The sequence below is a fragment of the Amphiura filiformis genome, chromosome 13 (genome assembly GCF_039555335.1).
Source record: "Amphiura filiformis chromosome 13, Afil_fr2py, whole genome shotgun sequence".
NCBI lineage: Eukaryota > Metazoa > Echinodermata > Ophiuroidea > Amphilepidida > Amphiuridae > Amphiura > Amphiura filiformis.
In genome coordinates, this window is record NC_092640.1 from 57,815,728 (window position 1) to 57,829,754 (window position 14,027).

Sequence of the window (14,027 nt, forward strand, 5' to 3'; positions counted from 1 at the left end):
CATATTTGGAAGAATTCGCAGTTTCACGTAGTGACGTATTTGTGCGGCGCGATGTATTTGCGCAACTTTGTTTATTGTATGCATGGTAAAATTGTTGTTTTGTCCTTATAGCATATGACGTATTTGCGCAACTGATAGATTTGTTTTGACATGGGGGATGGGAATGGAAAAAATCATTGAAGTATAGTGAATCCAGCACCTTTTGGCGACCAAATAAGTTTTTGATACAAATGTGCGTGAATAATTTTGCCATAAATGGTGCACAAGTGGATATATATGTGCGTGAAGTGCGCAAATATTGGCACATTTGGGGCTAAAATGGCCCAATATGAGGTTAATTGGTCAGAAACCCACATACAGGTGTCAACATTAGGGGGGGGGTTGTATGGACCACCCTCCGGCAAGAGGATTCACACCCACCCCCTGATCAATTTGATTTGCTCGAAATGCGTATTTTGCAAATATGTCAGTATGTAATAAAGCCGACGATTTATGAATTCGGCAGATGAGTGACGAATACGCAAAATCGCTGTTCTGAGTAAATTTTGGTACCATACCATATTTTGGCACTATGAAGACGACACACTGATTTTGGTCTATATTTTGTGTAGCGTACTAGCTCTCACATGGTGGAACCATGCAGTGGACGAATACTGCTAATTATCCTATGTACAGGCTAACTGTTTTGTATTTAAAAACAGGTTAATTTAGGTCCCAAATTAGCCTGTTATGCTAATTAGACAGGTTAAAAATTAGCCTTCCTAATTTAAATATTTCGGCTCTATTGCAGGCTAAGCGCAGGTTAATATTGATTTACAGGTTAATTTAACAGGATAATATCGCAGGCTAAAAGTATGCAGGCTAATATACAGGCTAAAATTAACCTGCATATGCAAATTTTGCAGCCTAACTTAGCCTGTCTAATTTACATATTTCGGCAATATTGCAGGTTAGAGGCAGGTTAAAAATTTACCCCGCGTTTTTGCAGTCCACACAGGCTAAGCGCAGGCTTAGTGCAGGCCTGCTTTTCTGGTAAGCCGGGATAGACTGGTAACTGATCAATGTTTTGGATAAAAGTTGGTCTGTGTGTGAACAAAATTCAGGATGAAATGGCCATGTTACCGCTTCGAAGTGCCGAGAGAGAATAAACGCAAGTGTGTAGAAGACGTTAATATAAGCTTATACGACTGATTAGTATTATTAAAGCCCAATTCATGTATGAATTTCTTGCCCTAAACAGTGATTTGCAGGGCAATAGCAGTGGCGTACCGTGGCTGCTCCTACTGGGGGGGGCTAACAAAAATTTTGCCGCCCCTTCCTCAACAGCCCGAAAAGGTTAAAGCAATTTTTTTTTCGGTGGTTTGAAAAAGTGAAGAGCAAAAAATAGGATTTTAGGCGTTAGCGCCCTGCAACACATTTTGATGTATGAGTATAGTACCATTTTTTCACAATTTTTTCAGCCCTTTTTTCTTTACTAATTCTTTTTGCCGCCTCTTCTTCTTCCTTCGTGTGGGCCACACCTGCTTTTTGCAGCCCCTTCGTTTTGGCAACCCCCTGCTTTTACCCCGGGGGCTCGTCCCCCAAAGCCCCACCACCCACTTGGGACCCTAAACCTGGTTTGTGATGTTGGGTGAGATCGCTACCCTTACCCATGAATTTGCGCTTGAGGATGACAAACAATAGAGGTTATCCACTTCTCTCATGTGTGACTTCTAACAAAAGGCGCTGGTTCCCGTAGTATTCCTCATTCAAACCAATTCAATGCACGACCTCAGAGTTACCTGCATGACTTTGGCGGGCTATTTTGAAACAGTCATGGTTGCACATGCAGGGACTTCTTTTGAAAGTCCTAAATAAGGTATAGCAGTTGTTGATAGGATATGCAACTTATAGAACACGGGTAACCTCTATAGGTTTCAATTTCATTTAAGGCGATATAATACCCTGATTTTCATCAGTACCCATCTTCTTTTTTTTGTTGCAAATTTATAAAGTATATAAATATGTTCATCATCTCATGTCCTGAACTTATAAAATATCTCTACATACAAAGTGGTTTTAAACCATTTTAGAAAATCATTTTAGCCCTATATATTTTTTTTTGTTTACTGTATCCTGGTAACTGAGATGTGTGTTTCATAACAAACCATAATTTATTCTATTGAACATGTCCAAGTAGAATACATGAATAGAATACATTAAATCCTTTGTTATACTATGGCTGTGTGTTTTGAACTCGCCACCCTTAGCGTTACATCACAAATATTATGAATTTTTACACCAATCAAGTTTCGAATTAGAATATCTACACAACTATCAACCCTAAACTAGCAAAAGTATACATTTTTGAAAAGCTGAAGGCATAAGCAATTCAAATATACACATTTCAACTCATTGTACAGGGTGACCTTGAAGTTATACAGGGTGGAATAAAAAAATTCCAAATAAAAAATGGGTCACTTAATGCATTGCTTATTACTAACTTGTAGTTATAAACTGAAAGTAAGCAACAATGATTTGGATAGAAGTTAGGGGGAGCCTACTGACTTGGGAAGAAAAACAATCACAGCTGTTTGGTAATCTCAGAATACAGGGTGTCCCAAAATATGTTCAAATTTTTTTACAATTCAACATATTTTGAACTGCAACATTTTACCCCTAACCCATACAGAAAAAGTAAGTCCATATTTAGATTCCTCATCAAATTTCCTCTCAGAAAATGTATACTTTGACTATGATAGAATAAGTAATTAAATATTGACAGCAACATTTAGATTTTGAAGACATCCGCATTGCTTACTACAGTGTTTACTATGAAAACGGGTAGTTTTGTACGTAAAAGTTTGTATTTTATAGACTAAACCAATCATAAAGAGTTCAAAATGATTAAAAACAATTAGCATAATTAATAATCTTTCAAAAGAGCTCTTAACCATGCCTGTAGCCCATATGGATGTAAAGATATGATCAGTTGATTCAACGCGCACACACAAAATCTATATTTCTCATAGACTTTGTACATACCGCCACCGCCTCAACCGCCACCGCCTCAACAACCACCTCGGCCATTCTGAACTCAAAAAACTATAACTCCACTATCTTAGCTGATAAACAATCCTCCTTTGGAGGTCTGTTAGGGCACTCATTTAGCTACAAAATGACACCAAACACACTACAATACCTTTTGTTTAAGCAGAGATATGACAATTTGAACGAGTCTCGATTTGGAAAAGCGTAACAAAACCACCATTTTTGGGTGGCGAGTTCAAAACGCGTGGCCCTATCTATAGAAATGTACTCACTGATTATAACACTGAATAAATTAAATAGGCCTAATCTCTTCCACATAGACAATTTAATACTACACCATGTATGTATCTTCTATAATGTGTTGTTAGGAAAAGAGATTAAAAAATGCTATAAGGTCATCAAAGGTCAGGTTATAGGTCAATTGGTTCAGGTCAAATTCAGGCATCAATTTTGAATACATGTGATAGTCTGTGATATCATATACATGTCATAATGAGGCATCAATTTTGATATTTTGTCTGTTACTGGATATATAATGGAAATGTGTGAGGTGGATATACTAAAATACCTTGGGATGTAAATGGTGAGTACAATTTAGATTGCCTAGTTGAGATGGATTGGGCAAATAAATATAAAATAGTTACCAAAATCACAAAAATGAAGCTTACGGAAAACTACCTAATATGGTGGTATAGGTGACAAAAATACAATCTTTTTCAACATTGCTGTAGTGTGGTTGTGGTAACCTGTTACCTATGGCTTAATTAAGTTTCAGTGAAATAGTGTCGCAAGTTCAAAATACAAAATATAGCTCAACATTGAAAATAGAAGCATTTTAACCGGTTCGTTTTTTGATAGTTGTGGAGCACCAAGTTCATGAAGTCATAAAAGAAATCAGGGACCACTTATTCCCATTTTACATATCAACATTATTTCCCTCATGTGTTAGCAACACATATCCAAAATTTTAACGAAATCCGTTGATAGTAAGCTTTCCAAAATGAAGTGAATTTAAAACATCAGTGATGTACCACTTTTTGGCTTATACCATTAGAAGCATGTACGCGTCATTGATACTGATGCCACCAATTGAACGAGAAGATTTGCCCCTTCATTTTGCATACCACTTTGTCCAATTTCTTTTTCTCATTTCTTCACAAAATGCAAAAAAATGCAAAAAAAATGCAATGGGTGTAGTACCCCCTTAACTTGATCACATGACACTTTGCTTTTTCTAGACATCATTTGTCATCCTATGTGACATAGTCAATGTTGACCAATCAACTCCTTGTCTGGTGAAAGCACAACATCACAACATCCCAGTGTTAAGTTCAGAGTACATTGATAACTGTGAAAGATCAGGACAGAAGCTTCCACATGATGATTTTATTGTGATTATCAAGACAGTCAGAGTAGACGAACATGTAGCAGTGCATTCCAGTAAGTATGAACTCAGGGAATTGACTACATAGACTAATAATATATGCCTAAATACAGACACTTCACCCAGGCCTGTACACAGGGGGTGCATCAACACCCCCTCCTCCAAAAAACAAATTCACAAAGGTCTGCTTTTTGCTCTTCATTCCAATAAAAGGGGTCCAAAAGTGGGAGAGGTATAAAAAAATGACAAAATTGCCCTTTTCATCAACTAAATTGATATTAAGGGCATTGTGGAATAGGTGAAACAAGCAACAAGGAAATTTTATAAACATATTTTATCAAACAATAAAAGGAATTATTTGTATTAAAAGCTTGAAAGGGTAATTTCCAGTAACTAAATAGCGCCACCAATTTTGTCATTAATAGATACATTTTATATCCGAAAAAGCTTTAAAAAATACTATAAAAGTGGATAATTTTGTAAAATAGGGGAAATTCAAGTTGAGAATGACTCAAAAGCATCTATACCAGGGGTCCACAAATAGCGGCATGCGCGCCACATGTGGCGCGCGGTGGCTTCCCGAGTGGCGCGCGGTGCCGTTAAGATTTAAAAAATAAATAAATAAAAAATCAAACCCTTTGATCAAACTTTGCAGGAATATCTCCAATATTCTCTATTTCAACATTAAACAATGCGATTCCCATGTTATCCTTGTAAAGACAGGCTAAAATAGTACAAAATGTTGCACCAAATGGCGTCATTTGCACCTCAAATTTCAAAAAATCGATAGCTTCAGACGGGAGACAGTCACCCCCATCTGACTCCCCCTGGCGTCTACGCAGCCATTGAGTGGCGCTTTGCAGTTTTCTTTTATTTCATGTGGCGCTTCAACAAATCTATTTGAGGAATCCTGATCTATACATTAGCACGATATCACTTTTGGCTGCTTAAGCCTAAAATTTGGTTATACATGATGTTTTGTTTGAAAAACTAATAAATGATCCCATCAAACAACCGTATCCATAGCTTTTACACAGAGATTTTGAGGCTTCATACTGCAGTTACTGTCCGTTTTCCTATACACAATACACAGTGCTCTTTCCCATTGACGTGTGACCTCTACAAATAGCCCTACGTTAAAAGTATGGGGATATGACTAGTTAACGTCGCTGTGTGAAAAATAACCGGCCAATATTAAAAGTACTCTTCTAAAGTTCTAGAAAATATAGTTTTTAACATGTCCTAAATTTTTAGCTAATTTAGATGTTTGGAAATATTCGTACTTTGGTGTTTTAGTTAATGTTATAGGTAATAGTACATTGCCTAGTTAACGTCGCTGTGTGAAAAATAACCGGCCAATATTAAAAGTACTCTTCTAAAGTTCTAGAAAATATAGTTTTTAACATGTCCTAAATTTTTAGCTAATTTAGATGTTTGGAAATATTCGTACTTTGGTGTTTTAGTTAATGTTATAGGTAATAGTACATTGCCTAGTTAACGTCGCTGTGTGAAAAATAACCGGCCAATATTAAAAGTACTCTTCTAAAATTCTAGACAATATAGTTTTGTAACATGTCCTAAATTTTTAGCTAATTTAGATGTTTGGAGAGGGTCGCACTTTTGTGTTTTAGGAAGGATATGTAAACGACAGATAACACCAAAATATGAAGAAATTATTTCCAAACCGTGTTAAGTCAACAATCATTATGTTGCTCATTTTGAAGAATGCTGGTTAACAAAAAGCAGGTCTTTGTCTCATTTCGTGAACAAAGGTACACATACCATTGTTTCCTTTCGTTTCCTTTATAATCGGTTACCCAACTGAAGCTATATAATACCAGCTTTATTGCGATGTCGCACGTGTAAAACAGACACTTGTGCACAACCAGAGAAGATCTGATTTAATCAGTTGAGCTGCTTCAATGAGTGTTATCTTGGTTTAATAGCTTTTAATGGGGTTTAAGTCCTGCAAAGGTCGAGATGAATTCTGTAGACATCACATGACTGCATCATGTGCTTTTTGTTTTTTCCCTATTTCACATGCATCAAGGCCATTTCTATACAGTTGAATGAGCATGAAAAGAATTTGAATCTCTTTAAATTGCGCAAGGTGCCCAGAACTGGACAAATGGTGTCCAAAGACCTGGACATAAGGCACCAGACAAATGGTTTTTTAACAGGCCTTTACCATTATTCTTATTACTTTTTTTTCCCCAATTGCTATATACCTTTACAGGTGTATTGACTGGTAGCAAGTCTCCAGAGGTACATCCAAGCAGAGTACAGTAAGTACAGCGTGGAGAAGTTGGCTCGAGATTAGAGATTAGACATTCGCAATTGAATAATTCTATACGTTGAATATAAAGTTTTTGAAATTCCTTATTCTTTATGTATAGTTCAAGTCTTCCACAGTTTTTGGACACTATTTTTGGACATCGGAAAATTTTGACCAAAATATTCAAAATTTTGGATCTTCGTTATTTGGCCAAATGTCGACCTAAAATCAAACTCTTATGTATAGTTAAAGTCTTTTACAATCTTTTGACACCAAATTTGGCCAAAAATGTCAAAATTTTGTTATTCGTTATTTGGCCAAATTTCGACCTAAAAACAACTCTTATTTATAGTTCAAGTCTTCTTTTTGACACCATTTTTGGACATCCGAAAATTTTGGCCAAAATACTCACAATTTTGTATCTTCGTTATCTGGCCAAATTTCGACTTAAAAAACAACTGTTAGTACCGTATAGTTTAAGTCTTCTTAAGTCTTTTGACACCATTTTGGAGCATTCCAAAAATTTGGTCAAAAATTTCCAAATTTTGTATCTTCGTTATTTGGCCAAATTTCTACCTAAAACAACTCTTGTGTATAGTTCAAGTCTTTTGACACCATGTTGGAGCATTCAAAAAATTTGGCCAAAAATTTCCAAATTTTGTATCTTCGTTATTTGGCCAAATTTCTACCATTGCTAGATGAAGTTGGACAACACCTACCACTAAATGTTATGACCATGTCATGCATTTTGTTGATGATGTAGCTAGCTAGGCCTATTGAAGTTGAATCCCCGCGCACGTTCTTGTTGTGATGATTATTAAAACTTGAAGTGTTGAAAGAAAAGGGATATTAAAATTGTCTCTAGAATTAAGTTATTCACCCCCCCATAGAAGCAAATAGAAGATACTTTCAAAAGCAATTACTTTCAAAAGATTTTGTATTAGAAAGATATAGGTGCTACTGATGATCCTAGAGGATCATATTTTAACAAACACTCTCCACCTCATCATCACTACCGAGGAGTCGATGACTTTACCACGCGCATAAAATCGAAGAGCTATGAAAACCTGCAAGCTTGGTGGTATTGAATGATTTCGAAGGGTATCTGGCTGCAATTCATCTTGAAGAAGATCGATGATATGCTGGCATCCCAACCTGGTAAAACGATACCTCTTATACATGTCCACGTTGTCATACTCATCGAAAGGGTTAAGTCGATCCCTAAACACTCTTTCCCGTCGCCTTGCGCGGCGATTTTCAAATAACAAGAGTCGATAGCCAGCCATATTTGCTCGAAGTCTTCAAAAAACGATGGGCGCTGTTGTTTATATACCGTGGGAAAATTTCCCGCGAAATCTGACTGACGCTGATTGGCTGTCCGTTTAAGATTGATTTGCGATCTATTTTAACTTTAAGTCTAATTCGGATGAAGTTAAGTTAAATTTCTATCTTACGATGTTTTATGAAACGCCCGAAATCTCACTTAAGTTAAATTTAATTTTTAGGACTTAAGATAGAAATATTAAACTTAAGTTTAAATTTAAAGTTTTATGAAACGGCGCCCAACACGTTTATATTGAATCCTGCTCATTTAAAGGGCATTTTGTGATCCACAGCATCATCCCCCCACTTTTCTCAAAAAAAGTTGAGATTTTTATATCACTGGAAACCTCTGGGTACATAATGTTTATGTACAAAATATTTCTTGCAGATTAATTCGTCGTATCAAAAATATTATGAAATTTGAATTACGTTCTAGTGTACATTGTATGTGTAATACATAATCATGCATAACTCGCAAACACAAAATCAGAATCAACTGAAAAATGTAATAAAAAAGAGGATGCTAGGATCATAAAATACTCCTTTAAAAAATGGTAAAGATGACAACATCTTTGTTTAGTTCAATGTTGTAATTTTGAAGGTTTAAGGAGACTCTGCGTGGATAAGGCATGCTTATCACCGGTCACAGTGTTTGCACAAGCTTGCATGTTATTAACTCTCTCCATTCAGGTGTTGACTGCAGACGACAAGTTTCAATTTTTTCTTAATTCAAAAATTTCAGAATTGTTCATTTTCATGACTGTATTTGGAATCAGAATGAAAAATGCATTAAAATAAGTACAAACAAGCCCTGCATTGGTTCAGTGGTTCTTAAAATAGCTCTTAATATTTTGAGAAAATATCTCAAATGTTGAGACTTTTCATGTTGAAGCCTATGGTTAGCATGCAGAGCATTAAACTTGATTTGGATTTTACTATTGAATTTGTTAACAATACACATTGGAATGTGTTGACGTCAATGCTGGTAACAACAACCTATTACATGTGTATCAGTGTGTTGCAAATCACAATGATCATATTAACTGAAATTTGAAACTTGCAATGTTTACCAAAAAAGGAGATTTTTAAAAACGTTGTGTCGCTGAACTTATTCAATTCATCATTGCTGAAAGATATCGGTGCCATAAATGGAGCCGTCACAAGATCACATCTAGGGACCAAATAATTATTAGCCTTTCCATTTATTTACATTTAAAACAACAATGACATTCATATCTACCAAATTCTATACCTGTTCAATATGTGAAAAAAAGATTTATGAAAGAAATCATGTCATTAACGGTTCACATATTTCTCATGAATACAATATGATAATAAAAGAACCATATCACGCGATGCTTCCAAAACTGCAGACATGTCAACAAGATTCTACCAAAAATTAATTTCTACATTCAAGGTTACGGTTAACAACTGTTGCATCATTTCTCATATACAATCTGATAATAAAGAACTATATCACGCCACATTCTCCAAAATGCACATGTAAACAAGATTCTACCCAAAATTTATTTCTACAATCAAGGAATACTATATAATCAAAATTATTCCTACAGCAAATATAAGTACATCCCTCTACTTTATTAGAAAATCAATCAAAAATAGACTGTCTACCAGCACTGAATCAATTATATACACAAAAAGAAATTGCCTAGGCCCTGATTCCTGTTTATTTCTTCAGTGATTTAGCACAAGTTTACTATTTGTCCGAGTATAGCAAGTATAAGCAATCCATTTAATTTGTTACGCTTTAATTATTTAGTAGACTTTCAAAATGTATTTCCATTCAGGATTTTGTATACAATTAATAAGTCTATGATATTAAAACTATTTGCATATACACCCAGCTTCAAATCCTGGTCCCCGCACTCCATGCATATCCGTGTGTATTCATGCTCGTCGAAAATTTCGCGAAATAAGGGGTCGTTTTCAGATGAAGAAACGCGATTCGCGAAACACACAAAAAATGGGTGATTTTTCAACATGTGTTCGCGAAATTGAAAAAAATTTTATCGAGCAGCCTACGCGTTTCTGCCAGAAAAGTGTATATTAGAAATATCATTCGCGTTTAAACGAAAATAGGGGTATTGTGGAAGGGCAAATAATTCGCGAAATCGCTAAAAAGGGGGTGTTTTTACAGTTCACCGACAAGCATGAATACCTGCGGATGCACGGAGTGCGGGGACCGGGCTTCAAATACACCATGGATGCATCTTCATTGAGGTTTGAAATCAACAACGATTTTGCTTTCAACATATCTCAGCATAACCCTATCAATCTGTAAATTTATATAATTTTGTTATTCAATCTTACTTCTGAATGTTATACTAGTGAACTGCATTGTGGGATACATGAAGACAGACCTGCCCACCCACAGCCAAACACTGTACATCTGTTTTGCCATTACCATGATTACTGCTTGGTTAATAATTGTAATTTGTATCACGGTACTCTCATTTTTGATAAAATTGGTCTGAATGGTATAATGAAAAGAGATGAATTCAACATGATGAAGAATGCAGCTGGAAATTTGATTAAATATGGGTTTATTACTCAGAAAATCAAAATTGCAAATGTGAAACATGTAATAATGACTTAAGCACTTTGGTTATGAGGGTGACGATATGCTACACTCAGTAGCATATTCAGTACTTCACCGGCCCATGCCCCCCCCACCAATGTGCCCATTTTGTATATGTTTTGGACACCTGTATACTTTTGTTTAAAGCAATGATAACAATAGTAGCCTAATAAAAAAGATCCACAAAATGGCTTGCACTGGGCAGTCTGTTTTAAAGCTTCCCTATCAGACACCCCCTGTGTATGGATAAAGAAGTGTCCATTTTGGCATCTGTTTTGGACACCCGTACACTTTTTGTTTTAACCAATGATGACAATAATAGTGCAAAATTTCACAGGGAGCACATTTCCCCTCATCTGCATCGTGCAATAGCTGCAAAGGTGCCCCTTCCCCCCTCCCTTCGCAAATTCCTGGATCTGCCACTGGTTACACTGATCAATTTCATCAAAAAGCCTACACCTTGGAGCCTGTATACACTAGTCTGGTGGTTAGAGACCAGTATTGATTGGTGAAAATTGTCTATCATCATTTAGCAACAAACTTTATTTAGAAAATGTATAAGTTTTAGTGCTTTACAGGTTCATAATATAATACTCTTAAGGGGGTACTACACCCCGCCCAATTTTGTGCCTATTTTTGCATTTTTCTCAAAAATTATTGCACACTGGGGACAAGCAAGATATGTATATTATAGGGGCAAGGACTACAACTACTGCACTGGAAATTTTATTTCAGCACAGACAACAGTTGTGGAGTTACAGTAAAAAGTGAGGGAAAACCAATATTTGATCAATAAATCAATAACTATTTGCTTTGAGTTGCTGAATTCTCAGTGCAGTATTTGTAGTCCTTGCCCCTATAATTTACACATCTTACTTGTTACCAATGTGCTATAATTTTTGAGAAAAATGCAAAAATAGGCACAAAATTGGCCAGGGGTGTAGTACCCCCTTAAGTTAACTCCTGTTAACCACACACACAAAGATTACATGCACCCCCACACAGACATAGGCCTATAACCACACAAACAAATACACCCCAACAAGCCAACAAACACCCCAACAAACAAAACACATTAGGTTCAGAACACATGCACATTACTCTCAAGTTTGGTCCTGTTATCAACACACACACACACCCAAACACCCCCAACAAACAAGCAAGCACACAAACCACAGCTAACAAACAAACACATAGTGTACCCTATTCATATAGATAGGCTATACACAAGCAGTCATAGTTTGATGATGACTTGTTTTTCACCAAAAGACCGAAAACAAATCTGATCATGGAGCGCGAGATTTAAATGTTAACCAGCCAACCGTCACACGCGCGAGATTTAAATATTAACCAAAGGCAAAACTGTGCGAGGAATACAGGTTCAAAAAAGAAATAAAGTGGCAGTGGACAGAGGTGAAAACGGTCTATATCATTGCATCTATGTGGGGAGCAAGGAATATTGTCTGTCCAATTAACTTAGACACCCAGTTTTTGTTACTTATTTGAAAAAATATCCACTTTCAAAGGAAGTCATGAAAGAAAAGTGTTAACATTCGTAGTCTACTGTAGTAGACCAGTTTAATTTATCATTCCCTAAATTAATCTCTCTGAATTGACCATGGAAAACTCATAATTCCTGTTCTGATTCAACAGCTCAGATATCCATGAGAAAACTGGGCAGGGCAGTCACTGGAGATGTGATGTGTTTCGTCATAGATTTTAAATGGTTTCATGCATGGAAACGTATGAATTGTTTATCAAAACAAAAAAAAAGGAATGCATCGCAGTCTATAACATTCGCTGAGACCTAACGGAATTTTTGTGTTTCCAAAGCATTGAGTGAGAGTTTACCAGAAATTCTATTGAAATTGGAAGGTTTTTCTCAACACTTTAAAATAATCCGGTAGAAGTTGGGTACCACTATTTTGGAAGGTCTCATTATACAGATTTGTAGGTATTGTGATTTTGGATAGTGAATGGATGAATAGTAAATTAATTATACTCCTCACCAAAAACATTTTATAAAAATGAAAAATATAATTCAGTTCATAAAATGCAGACAGTGTTTCTAATTGGCATATTTATTCTTAGTGTATTGATCCCAGCTGTTCCTGACCAATTACAACAATTCGCCGCGTTATTTTAATCTTGTTCTGTGCATGCTTTTGGCTTGGCCCAATTCCAAGAAAATACAAATTGTATGCCCTATGAATGTTCTGATGTTATTGGGGAGGAGTATAATTCACAATACACTCCAGACGCATAGTAACTTGCCCTATCATTTGTTATAATGCACCAACTGAAATTATTGATTGGCTCCAAACAAAGGATTAGAACCGGTGTCCTTCACCTAAATCATGGCACAGTGCAGTCCATTCAATCAAATATTGTCATCAACCTATTTGATCGTAGTGTATTTGTTATGCATGTGAGACGACCTCTCGCGGTAGATTGCAAACATGCTTTTGTTGAATGCATTTGAGTAGACCGCCATTATTGTGAATTAGTAAAAGGATCAAAGGAAAAAGGGTGGCATCACTGATCAATATGCATGATTACAATGTTCAAACACCCCTTACTGTAAATAGATTATCCCATCAAAAGTTTCAAGTCATTAGAAATATTCGGCTGGACCCAGATATCTTGCTGTAAATCGGTCAAAATTGAATAAAATAGACAAGGAAGAATATTTTTTCATCGCTTTACTAATAATTTCTGTTAGGTCTGACCGTGTTTAGCAACTTTTCTTTCATGACTTTTTGCTAAAGTAAAACTTTTCGAAATATATCCTAAAAACCGGGTGTCTAAGTTATTTGGACAGACAATAATCATTGTTCCACACATAAAAATATTTATTGGTAGGTGTTGTCCAAGTTTCATATGCTATGCTAAAAACAACTCTTGTGTATAGTTCAAGTCTTCTACATTTTTTGACACCATTTTTGGACATCCAAAAATTTTGGCCAAAATACTCAAAATTTTGTATCTTTGTTATCTGGCCAAATTTCGACTTAAAAACAACTGTTAGTATAGTTTAAGTCTTCTTAAGTCTTTACTATTGGACACGTGAACTGTGTAGAAAAGTGGTTTTTAGATCGAAATTCTGCGAAATAACGAATGTCTAAAAATTGAGATTTTTCGGTCAAAATTTTTCGAATGTCTAAAGTGGTGTCGAATGTCTAAAAATGATGTCAAGTGACTCCATGACACGTGATCGGTGTAGAAAAGTGGATTTTAGATCGAAATTCTGCAGAATAACAAATGTTTAATATCTAATCTCGAATGTCTAAAAATGCAATTTTTTGTGCCAAAAAGTTTTTTGATGTCAAAAAGTGGTGTCAGATGACTCCATGGCACTTGATCGGTGCATAAAAGTGGTTAGGTCCAAATTCGCCTAAATAACGAAGTTCAACATT